The sequence below is a fragment of the Microcebus murinus genome, chromosome 6 (genome assembly GCF_040939455.1).
Source record: "Microcebus murinus isolate Inina chromosome 6, M.murinus_Inina_mat1.0, whole genome shotgun sequence".
NCBI classification, from domain to species: domain Eukaryota; kingdom Metazoa; phylum Chordata; class Mammalia; order Primates; family Cheirogaleidae; genus Microcebus; species Microcebus murinus.
The window spans coordinates 78,667,307-78,679,287 of NC_134109.1; the positions used below are offsets into that span (position 1 = coordinate 78,667,307).

Genomic DNA, 11,981 nt, shown 5'->3' on the forward strand with positions numbered 1-11,981 from the left:
CTCTCTGCTGTCTTCCCCTCTCTCTCCCTCTTCCTTCCTTCCTTCTTTCCTTCCTTCCTTCTTTCAACATAAATTTGACCAACTCCAGCCTATTTAAAACTCTTCAGTGACTTCCCACTGACCAAATACAGCCCTGCTTACCCACTGACCCCTACCTTCCACCCCATCCCCCTCACTGTCTATGCTTCAACCACAGTGGACTTCTTCAATTTCCTCAAAACTGTAAATTGTATCTGAGCTTGGGGCTTTACCATGTGCTGTTTGCTTAATGTGGAACACTCCCTCCTCTTCCTCTTTACTTAGCATGTCTCAAAATGTGGGGGCTTGCTCTTAGAAATTATTAAGAACCCCAAAAACCTTTTTGAAAAATAAATATGGTTTGTATCTATTGATATTCACATGTTGTAAATTAAAACCAGGAAATTTAAAAATATTTAGTTCAGTTAAAAATAACACAGTAAACTGAATGCACCTTAACATAAATAACATTTTATGAGAAATAGCCAAATTTTTTAAAACCAAAAATACATTAGTGAGACTAGTGACTCTGTTTTACATTTTTGTGACTCTTGCCAATGTCTGGCTTACTAGAAGATAAATGGTTTCCCATGTCTGCTTCTGCATTCAATCTGTTGTGATATCACACATCATGTAGCCTCTGTAAAGATACACTGTACACTGGTAATTGAATAAGAATTAAAAAGGCAAATAACTTCTTAGTATTATTATGAAAATAGTTTTGTCCCCTGAATTCCCTAAAAGCCCCTTAGGCAGAAACCTCCAGAAATCCAAAGCTATACTTTGGGAACTCCTACTTATTCTGTATATCTTGTCTTAAAGTTCAAATTTGCAAAGGGGTCTTCTCTGACTTCAAAGAATAGGTTGGGTCCCCTTGCCATAAGGTCCTGCGACACCCTGTCCCTCTCTGTCATAACACTCATCATACCTATGATTTAATCAGTGCTTTGCATAAGGACAGGGACCATGTCAGCTTTGTTCATAGTGAATCTCCCCAGTGCTCAGCACACATAGCGGGACTCGGAAAACCTGTGTGGAAGGGATGAGGAGATAAAGAAAGGGAGAAAGAGAGGGGGAGAGGTCATGAGACACAGAGAGACAACTTCCTGACCATTGCTGCATTCCTTTGGCAGGACAAATGCGGTGACACCACGTCCTCCAGCTTCCTGCTGCAGCTCTGGGTTTCACTTCCCTCTGAAAGAGGCTGGAGAGAGAGGCGGGTCACCCACTAGAGTGAGAAGCCTCAGCTGGGACAGTAGAGAATAAAGGTCAGGAGTGCATGTGCTGGATGCTCTCGTTAAGGCAATCATGCAACCACATGTACTGAGTACCTGCATTTTGCCAGGCCTTCTTCTAGGCACTTGGGGATACATCATTGAACAAAACAGACAAAATTCTGGCCTCAAGGAGCTTACATGTAGACATGAACTCCACCCCAGCTTCCACCAGTTGACAAATGGGTTGCCTTGTACTAGTTATTTAATCTCCTTACGCTTTATTCTTTTCTCATCTGTAAATTGTGAAAGAGCCTTGAAAGTTTCTTGGTGAGAAATGAATGAAATGTACCCAGTAGGGAGTCAGGCACTTAGTAGGTGTTTAATAAATGGAAATCTTTCTGGTGGCAACTCTTATTCTAAAAGCGATTTGTTTCATATACAGAAACTATTCTATAGACCGGAATCCAGGCATGCACAAGATATCACTTAGGTAGCTGGGGGAGAGGATATGTCTTTAGGGTCTTCACAGGACTCAGGGGGACTGCAAGTCACTTTTTCTGTAAATAAATATCACTCCAGCTCCCTCTGTTCTTCAGAAGATGCCTGGATATTTTTACACTGTTCCACAATATTAAAGAATAACACTATACAAGGCACTTAAGCAATGGGATGTTTCCAAACAGACTTTCCCAGGGACTGACTCTTACAATTACACCAAGCATGTAAGATATTCATAGCCAACTATTAATGTTTGTGCCTGACCACCTACTCACATGGTTTATCATGTAGCATAGAGTTACTGAGGTTTCCTGCTCCACCTTCTTGACTGAGTTTGGCTTGAACTTTCTAAGAAAGTTACTCCACCTTTAAAGCAGGATTACTGAGAGAGTGAAAAAAAAATAAGTTTGAATCTTTGAGTTTTTATTTCTCTTACCATCTACTTTTTGTGACTTCTCCATAGTTAACACCACCGTAGAGAAGTGGTGAGTGGAGGAAGAAAGAAAAGGAGATGGTCTTACCGGCTGATTTTACGTGTTACCAGTCTGGTAAAAACATTTGGAGTTAGCATCCAAAGATGAATAAAGTTGGGAAATTACTTGCATGCATTTAATTTCCTCAGATTACCCCCATTGTTCCTTAGCAGGAAATATTTATGAGTCAACTATCCAGAATCATAGTTATTATTCAAGTGATGTGGGTTTGAAAGGAGATTTGCTGCTATGGCAAACCTCACTGGCTGACTTAGACTGTTCTTCAAGTTAAAGAGCAGGAGGATGTCTGGAGCAACTGAAACACATATGGCTTCAGAGTGTGTCAAGAAGACCTGAAAGATCTCACATGGAAGTGAAATTCATTACTGGCAAGCACGGTGACAGGAGACCCCAGAGGGCTGAGCCACAAAGAATTCGCAGAGCCTTGCGGCTGACTCTGTGGCCTAGTTTGATCTTGAGGTCACTGTCTTGGATAATCTTCTCGAATCTGTTCCTGTACTTAAGAGCCTCTCTGCACGTGACTGAGCTCTCTCTCAGGCTCCTTTACATCGACCTGTCAGAGCTGACTTTCAGAGAACATAGACGGCACATCAACTCGTCCAACAGATGTCCCTTTCAAATAAGTTGGAGCAGAACCAACTATATGGATAAGTCATAAACAAGGAAACAGGCAACCCAGTGATTTTCAGTGGCTTGGCATAGCTCTTTGTACAGAAAACTCAGCCTCCTGGGTGGAACGTGAGTTCCACAGAGTGTGCATGCAATAGGCAAATTGACTCTTGCCCCACTGGGGCTCATGCTGCTTGACGGGACAGACAGAGGTATACTTTGGAGTCCAAACTCATCATCATCTCCATGAAGTGTTCCTCAGTTTCACAGCATTAAGAAGTAACAAGTTTATCCTGGGATAAAAAGATTTAGGGAGAAACCCAGCCTCCAGCCCCATTTCTGTCAGTGATTCACTCACTGTAGTGGGAAGGGGTGGCCAGGATTGTCTAGTTCCTGCTTCTGATTTCCCTCTTCACTGGCATCAGAGGGTTACAATGCAGGAAAACTAATATGTTGCTGAGCTCCAAGTGCTAAATAACAGCATTTCATGTTCATTCCAGGCCACCAAGAGGTTTAGGGTCATTGAGTCACAGACTATAAATTTGAACATTTGATGATCTTTGCAGGTGACTGGATGAACAAAGCAAAACCCAGGAGGTACATAAAGGTGGAAACTAGTACTTCTTATTTGAATTATTTAACATGCCTCACTGATGGTTATGAATATAAAAGAACTGTAGGTCCTTCAATAAGATTAAATAAAGTTGCTAAGTTTAGTTTTTTGACCTACTTTAGAACAGGAAACATGCTCACAAATATTTACAAGACACTTTGAGGTACCAGACAAAAAGCTCAATTTATTGGCAGGATATTTTCATTGTTGTTGTTTTGGTGTTCATATAGGCAAGAAATTAATGCTCTTTAGAAAATCAAATCACCAATTCAACACTGTCTACTTTTGAATTAGTTTTTATTCTAGCAAGAACCCAGAATTTATTGAAAACTCCCTATGCTAGACATCAGAAGTAAAAAATCAATTAGGTAAAAAGTCCCTGGCATTCAAAAGTCCTTAGCATTATTTGAACATTTTTATTACAGGTATATAATTATCAGGGCACTTAGCTCAAATCAAGGGTTCAAATGAGACTTTGCAGAGGAGATTTGGCTGAACTTAGTCTTAATAGGTATGAGGATAAGTATACACATTTTTTAAATTACCTGGAATGTAGTGCCCACTGAAATGAGTGAGCCTCCTTCACATGCATAGCTTCTAAGGGTCCAACTTTAGAACCTGTGTTTTATTTGATTCAGCTCATTGCTTAATTTCTGGCCAATGGCTCATCTCCTTCAGCTGAATACCAAGCTCAACAACTTCTTCCTAGATCTAGATCTAGAGTAGAACATTGAACAGCACAAGGCTGAAGGCAGAAACCCTAGAAACTCCTAGCCAGGGTTTCATTAATCTCTTAATAGCTACTTACTGTTGCAGTGAGGGTTAATTTTCTGCTTGCCCAACTGTGACCCATTAGCTCACCTTCAATTCAAAGGAGACTTTAAGAGTTACTGAAATTGGACTTACCACATTCTTATACTTGGTGAAACTATTCATGCAATGGCTCAGTATTTCCTGATTTCTTGGAACCAGCACAAGCCACAAACTGAATCCACAAATTGGGATTCATAAGTAATGAACTTGTAGCATAACTTTATTAGAATAGGAATGATGGTACAAAGTGAGGGAAGAGAAATATCTACAACAGCTTACATGTCCAAATCCCTGTGCTAAGCACTTTATGTATATTTAGTCATTCAAACTCCTAAGTAGTTACCCCCATCCTACTCTCTACTTCTACAAGTTTGACTGTTTTAGATTCCACGTGTAAGTAAAACCATATGGCATTTGTCTCTCTGTGTCTGACTTAATTCACTTAACATAATGTCCTCTAGGTTTATCTATGTTGTTTCAAATGACAGAATTTCCTGGGTTTTTAAATAGGCTAAATAGTATTTCATCTTGTATATACACCACATTTAAAAAATCTGTTTATCAGCTGATGGACACTTAGGTTGATTCCACATCTTGGCTGTGGGGAATAACACTGCAATGACATCTCTGCAACATACCAATTTCTATTCCTTTGAGTATATACCCAGAAATGGCTATGGGGGATGGGAAGGTTTGGACAAAGGAAGGGGAGACATGAGTCAATGGACACAAAGTCTCAATTCAATAGGGGGACTAAGTTCTGGTGTTCTATTGCACAGCACAATGACTACAGTTAATAATAATGTATATTTCAAAATAACTAAAAGAGGGATTTTAAATGTTGCCACCACAAAGAAATGACAAATTGAGGTGATGAATATGCAGATTAGTCTGATTTGATCATTCCACAATGTACATATGTATTGAAAAATCACATTATATCCCACAAATATACACAATTATTTGTCAATTAAATATAAAATCTTGGGGACTTGGATCAGAGTGGCAAAAAAGAAAAAGAAGAAAAATAAAACATTTTTAAAAGTAGTTATCAATATCTCTATTTTACTGATAAAACTTAAAGAGATTACATTATTTTCCTGAGCTAGGAACCCACAAGCGATATGAGGCCAAATGTTCTTTCCATTATGTCCACCCTCTTCCCAGCTAAGACTGCTCCCCTTCTCCTTCTTCACTCAGCTCAAGCTCCCATTACCCTTCACCAGTTTTTAAACCAAGGAGAAATCATGCAATGAATGATCATACTTCACCTAGGACTTTTATAGAGTTTTGAGTTAAAGAAAATGTGACTTGGATGGAAAACCCCTAAATGATTTTTTTCTTGAATAAGCATTCAAAATTGACCTTGTTATCACTTAATCTTCATATATCCTTATGTTATGGACTGAATTGTGTCCCCTCAAAATTTATATGTTGAAGCCCTAACACACACACACACACACACACACACACACACACATGCGGGCACACACATCTGCTGCAATGTGACCATGTTTGGAGACAGGGCTTTTACTTAGAGGCAGGGCATTTAAGTTAATTAAGGTTAAATGAGGCCATTGTCATTAGAGTGGGTCCCTAATCCAATAGGATTGGTGGATTTATAAGAAGAGAAAGAGAAAGATATAGGGGTGTGTGTGTGTGATATGAGTACACAAAAAGAAGACATCAATCTAGGGACCAGGAAGAAGGCCCTCACTAGAATCTGATCATGCTGACATCCTGATTTTTGACTTTCAGACTCCAGAACTCCAAAATAAATTTCTGTTGGTTAAATCTTCAGTCCCCAATACCTAGGTTGTGACCCAGTACCAGTCCGTGGCCTGTTAGAAAACAGGCTGCCCATTACCACCTGAGCTCTGCACCACCCTGCCCCCACCCATGACACCCCACCACACCCCCAACCTGGGAAAAACTATCTTCCATGAAACTACTCCCTGGTGCCAAAAAGGTTAGGGACCACTGGTAAGCTCCCCAGGCCATGATATTTTGTTATGGCAACCCAAGCAGACTAACATACCATATAAGCAATAGACCCCACCAGAAAGGAATTAGGACCAATTACAAGAACAGTATATGAGATTCAAATGGGTCATTAGGGCACATGGGGAGTTAAGTCAGTTATTCCAGGGTTTTATTTGCTAAATTCCAGTACATAGCTGCAACCACTGTGGCGTATAGAACATTTTGCCACAAAAATGCCAGAGCTTACCATTTCGACAGGATCAGGGAATAAAGAGTGAGCAAATTGGGGAGTGCACTAGTACTATACTGGACAAATGGGCATGGCTCTGTGGTTAGCAGGACAGGGCACCATCTGTTACTGACACACAAGTACTAATCCTACTTATTGTGCTCCGTGGGAATAGCCACAGATGTTTCCATGGCAGGTGTGTTTGCGTCCCCCACAGAGTTTCCTCAGACACATCACACACAGTGCTCTCACTGAGTCACCTTTTCTGCTCAGGCAGAGTAAGCAGAGAAATGAGACAACTGCACAGATAATTTAATTCAGAGGGGAAATAAATGATACTACTTGGTTGTTTCTGGGTTGCTTCAATGTACGTTTGACAGGCAGTGGGGAAATAGGGAAACTACCAGATGCTGGAGATGGTGTGTTTCTTGAATCTTTCATAATGGTTGAATTATTTCACTCATTTCTGTGTGGTTCTTGAGCAATAGATTCAGGAAAGGCTAACATGCATTATTCTCCCTGAACAACGGATCAGCAGGTTGAGGCTTGAAAGAGTAGACGGTGTGATGCCAACGAACATATTACTGAGCTCAACATGTCGAGTTATTGAACATATAATTATCAAATATGAATTATTCAACATATAATGAATTCAAACTTGACTACTAAATTCACAATCTTTTATTAAGTCTTTAATCTACTTATCCCATGCATTCTACAAAAGATTTTTAGCATACAATTTTTTTTCATGAATTCAGTGAAAAATACAGGCAATATTCAACTTTAAGTTATATGATTTGCACTTCTGGTATATAAGTGACCTGCAGTTAGTTACAAAATTTGTAGACCTTTGTCTTTAAGTCATTATGTATAAGAATATAACCTTCCTAAAATCCTGAATTTAAAATGCCCCACATGTCCATAACCCTTCTTAAGGAGTAACACAGAATGGTGAAGAGTCATAGGTAACCCTAATAAAAGGCAGGACTCCATGTGATTCCACCTAAACATAGAATTACATTCAAAAAGAACCTACCAAGTTCTTTCATACAGCCTACCAACTATTATTAAAAGCAGTTCAAATTTTAATTATGTTTCACAAAGAATGACAAATCGAGGGATACATATCCTTAATGCAGAAAAAGTGCCCTGAAATTATGTTTCCAATTATTATACTTGTATTCTACCTGTAAATTATCTATTAATATACCCCATACAAGCCTAGAAACTCTCTTTTCACAGATGTAGCAACTGTGATTTTTAAATAATGTTTTCAGATGAGGATCACTGTGTAACTGTATCTGTCTATGTGCCTAGAGAAGTTTCTGTTCAGGAGTACACAGCTCCTCTCTTAAGGAAATATAACTTATTTTAAGATCTCCCCTCTAGAATTTCGGTTCCCAACCACTGGGCCATGAGCCGGTACCAGTCCCTGGCCTGTTAGGGACCAGGCCACAGAGCTCTGCCACCCCCCTGCTCCCCATCTGTGGAAAAACTGTCTTCCATAAAACCTGCCCCTGGTGCCAAAAGGGTTTGGGACCACTACATCTATATCATATGTGTTTATATTTTCTCTTTATGAGGAAAATCCCAGGTACTTTTCACTTAAATAAATGAGATATATATTTAACCAAAGGGATGAAATATGAAAATTGAAAAATTGTGTATGATTGCTACACATAAGATCCCAGGGGCAGCTCACAGGCCACTAGGTGCTCTCAGGGTGTATGGCTCCTAACCTGGAGGATCCTACTAGTTCCTGGGGAGTGAAGGAGGCCTTAGAGTTCTGGAGAATTTATCACTATCTGAAACCATGTTGTTTATTTGTTTTTTCATGTGTATATTACCTGCATCCTCCACCACTAGATTGTAAACCTGAAAATACGGACATAGTTTGTCCTTTCACCCTTGAATTTATGGCTCCCAAAAGGGTGACTGGAACAGAGTGGATCCTCTAAAAGTGCTTTGAATAGTTGAATTAATGAATAATACATGCTGCTTAAAATTCCCCCCTTCCCCTTTCTTTCACATTGGCCTGTGTGGACAGGTGCTGAGGCCACTTGCCCAGTGACAAACAAGCGAGAAAAGGGCTATGGAATCAGACACCAAAAATGAACATAAGAGGAAATAATAAAATAGGACGATACCTATATTCTGAGTAATAGGGTTCTTGAGAAATATATATATATATATATACATATATATATATATATATATTCTTTAATAGCTCCTATCAAAAGTGTGAAATTAAGATGTTGCCCTGATTACAAAAGGGAATTTATGGCCATTCTGTGACCTCAAAATGGCTAATGCCTAGCCTGTGTGTGTGTGTGTGTGTGTGTGTGTGTGCATGTTTAGGGAAGAAGTTGGGGAGAAGCATTTAAATCAGTTCTTAGAGATGCTAGATATGACAAGAATGTAGGATGATTATAAAACCAAATTCTTCCCGATGATAAATGAATGATAGTCAATCAGAAACAGGCAAATATTTATTGACTAGAAATTATATGCTGAATAATGTATGTTCAGAAATGCATTAGTCTGCTAGGGCTGCCGTTACACCACAGACCAGGGGTGGCTTCAACAACAGAAATTGATTTTCTCACAGTTCTGGATGTTAGAAATCCAAGATAAAGGTGCCGGAAAATTTGGTGTCCGGTGAGGCCTCTTTTCCTGGCTTGTAGACATCTGCCTTCTCTCTGTGTCCTCACATAACCTTTTCTCTGTGTATGCAGAGAGAGGGAGAGAGAGAGACAGCGAGTGGGAAATAGAGCTCTCTCGTGTCTCTTCCTCTTCTTATAAAGATACTGGTGCTATCAGATTAGGGCCCTACCCTTATAACCTCATTTAATTACCTACTTAAAGGCCCTATCTCTAAGTACACGGTTACACAGAGGGTTAGGGCTCCAATCTATGAATGGCAGTAGGACCCAATTCAGTTAACAACAGGTAATAAAGGAGAGAATATAAATAAGGCACTGATTTTCCCAAAACAGTTACAATCTAGAAGTGGGTTGGTGGAGGGGGGTGTGGAAACAAACACATACGTCCATGGATAACGGTAGCATCTGACTGGATAGAAATTCCAAGAGAGAAATAAAAACCAGTCACCCTGAGACTACCCAAAGGAATGCTAATGAATAATTTCAAATTACTGAGAAAGGCTTTGTAAAGGAAATATTAGATATTCCCACAAAGACAAGCCTCCCTACCAGCTTCCTTATGAGACAGATTTCAAAAATAGCAATATGGAAGAATTTAACAATATGACAATGGAATGAAAACTTGGAAAGAAAACAGGATAAAATCTATGGAAAACAAAGTTTCAAAACACTGAAAAAAATTCCCCGTTTGGAGGAACTCGATAACGGGATATATGGGAAGGTAGTTGCTTTTTGTTTTGTTACAAAAGTCTGATTCACAAACCTCAGCAGCAAGGTCTTGGACACAAAGAAATAAGTCTGAACTAAAATAGACAATAATATCTGAATATCTGTATCTATATATAAAAGTCTACGTATCCACCCACACCCGCACAGTTTAGAAGTCTTTTTATTCTAATCTATTAACCTGAACAATTGGACACATTTTTAATAGGCGAATAACGTGTCCACTGATAAAAGCACATTCATCTGTGGTGAAAGAACAAAAAGCTCCTTGTCACAGTTTATTTTTCCTTATGTAGTGAGGGATTTTGGTTGACAGTGTGCTGCTACAGAGAGCCTCCTCTCTAGGATTTCTAAGACCGGGGATGTCTCCAGTTACAGGTGTTCCTGCCTAGACTTCATGACCCGCATTTAGGGGAAACAGGCCGGCAGTTTTATGTTGACAAATCTAATGCCAGGCTGTCGGCAGAGTATATTTTTATATTTTTGTATTTTATATATTTTTATTTTATATTTTTATATTTTTCAAGTATACTTTTAGCTAATCTGCAGAACTGTGAACTTTCACAGAACACAACACTTTCACAAGAATGGACTGATTCTGATTCCAATTTGAAGTCATTAATTTTGCTGTGAAATCACCCCAGCACTATCCTGCAAAGCCCATTTCCTCCCATATTATAATATCGTTCCCTGTTTGCCTGTTATCTCCTCTGCTGGGCTGTGAGCTCTTTGATGACAGCCCCTGCCTCGCCCAGTGCCATATGCCTGCACCCCCCGCGGGCAGCAGCTTATTGAAGGGTTTCGGCCTGGGCGGTGGGTGCCCCTGTTAGCCATCCTCCACGGTCGTACGCGTTTGTATGTGGAACTCATTTGTACCAGTCTACTACCCAGACTGGAAATCTGAGTACATGCTTGCTCAGAAGAGCAAGCCAGTTGTAATATTTTAAATTGGATAAATCTTTACAGGCCCCTGTCACTAAAGGGGGCACATCATACTCATGTTGAAAGCTTACAACAGTTTTTGCTGCCTAATGGAATCCTGGCATTCATTTCTATTTGATATCCCAATCTTCCTGAAAGCATCTCAGAGACTTGAGACTGCAAGATGGTCCCCAGCATCTATTCTTCTCCTTCCATAGTAATAGAAGATCTAATTTTAGGTGAGCACATGGGTTTCTAGAATAATGATTAAATTTCAGAGCATCGCTTACAACTTGGCATGGCTTTGCAACTAAAGCTTTTGCCAATGAAATGTACATAGAAACAGTGCATGCAACTTGCAGGAAAGTGCCTTAAAAGGAGGAGTTGCTCTACCAACCCACTCCCGCTCCTTTGCCAGAGCTGGAATGTGGGCGTAATGGCTGGAGTTCCAGTAGTTATCCTGGACCATGAAGTTGTGTGACTCAGAAAGCCATGTTTAGTGAAACAAGATAGAAGAATCCTGGATGCTTGATGCAAAGGACCACCGACTACACTCCTCACCCCACTCCAGACTCCTTTAATATGAAAAGATAACCACTCACCCATGTAAATCACATTATTTTTCTTCATTGTGTTTTGATAATCATGACCAAATCTAATCCCTAATCCTGGCTTCTAACTGGGGGAGTAATTTATCAGTCCACAATCTCTTCACAAATATTAGACAATTTATAATGGCCTCATGAGGCTCTTTGGGGAGGAATCTATTTTAGTGTTATGCACAATGTTATCCAGGGGCCAGTGACAATTTGCTGGCCATTCGTTATGGGTCCGTGACAAGATAATTACAGAATTTGAGAGTAAGCATTTAGATACTTTTATAGCAACTTCACACTCATCTTATTGAAACAGCATGGGTTGTGTTACCCTTTCCTAGTGAGTCACATGTAATGCAAGCTGCCTATTAGTCACATACAAAGGACTTCATGAAGTATGACTTCCAAGGTTAGTTCATCAGCTGTCACCCAAAAGTGTTTAAAAATCTGAAAAAATGTAAATTACATATGTGATGCATATATACTTTATTCTTACAACAGTTTTAACTTTAATCAAGCCTGTTTTAAATCCATTTTAGCATCACTATCTGTATTACAGAACCAAAATTAATATTAATAATTGTAAACCAAATTTATAGTT

At 39.5% G+C, this 11,981-nt stretch overlaps 1 long non-coding RNA gene across 1 annotated transcript; it reads left to right on the forward strand.

Annotated features, from left to right (window-relative positions):
- The first annotated feature begins 2,573 nt into the window (after window positions 1-2,573).
- LINC02915 (long intergenic non-protein coding RNA 2915) lies at window positions 2,574-3,138 on the forward strand. Its single transcript, XR_012919658.1, has one exon. It is a non-coding gene; the product is annotated as a long intergenic non-protein coding RNA 2915 (long non-coding RNA).
- Window positions 3,139-11,981: the final 8,843 nt, after the last annotated feature.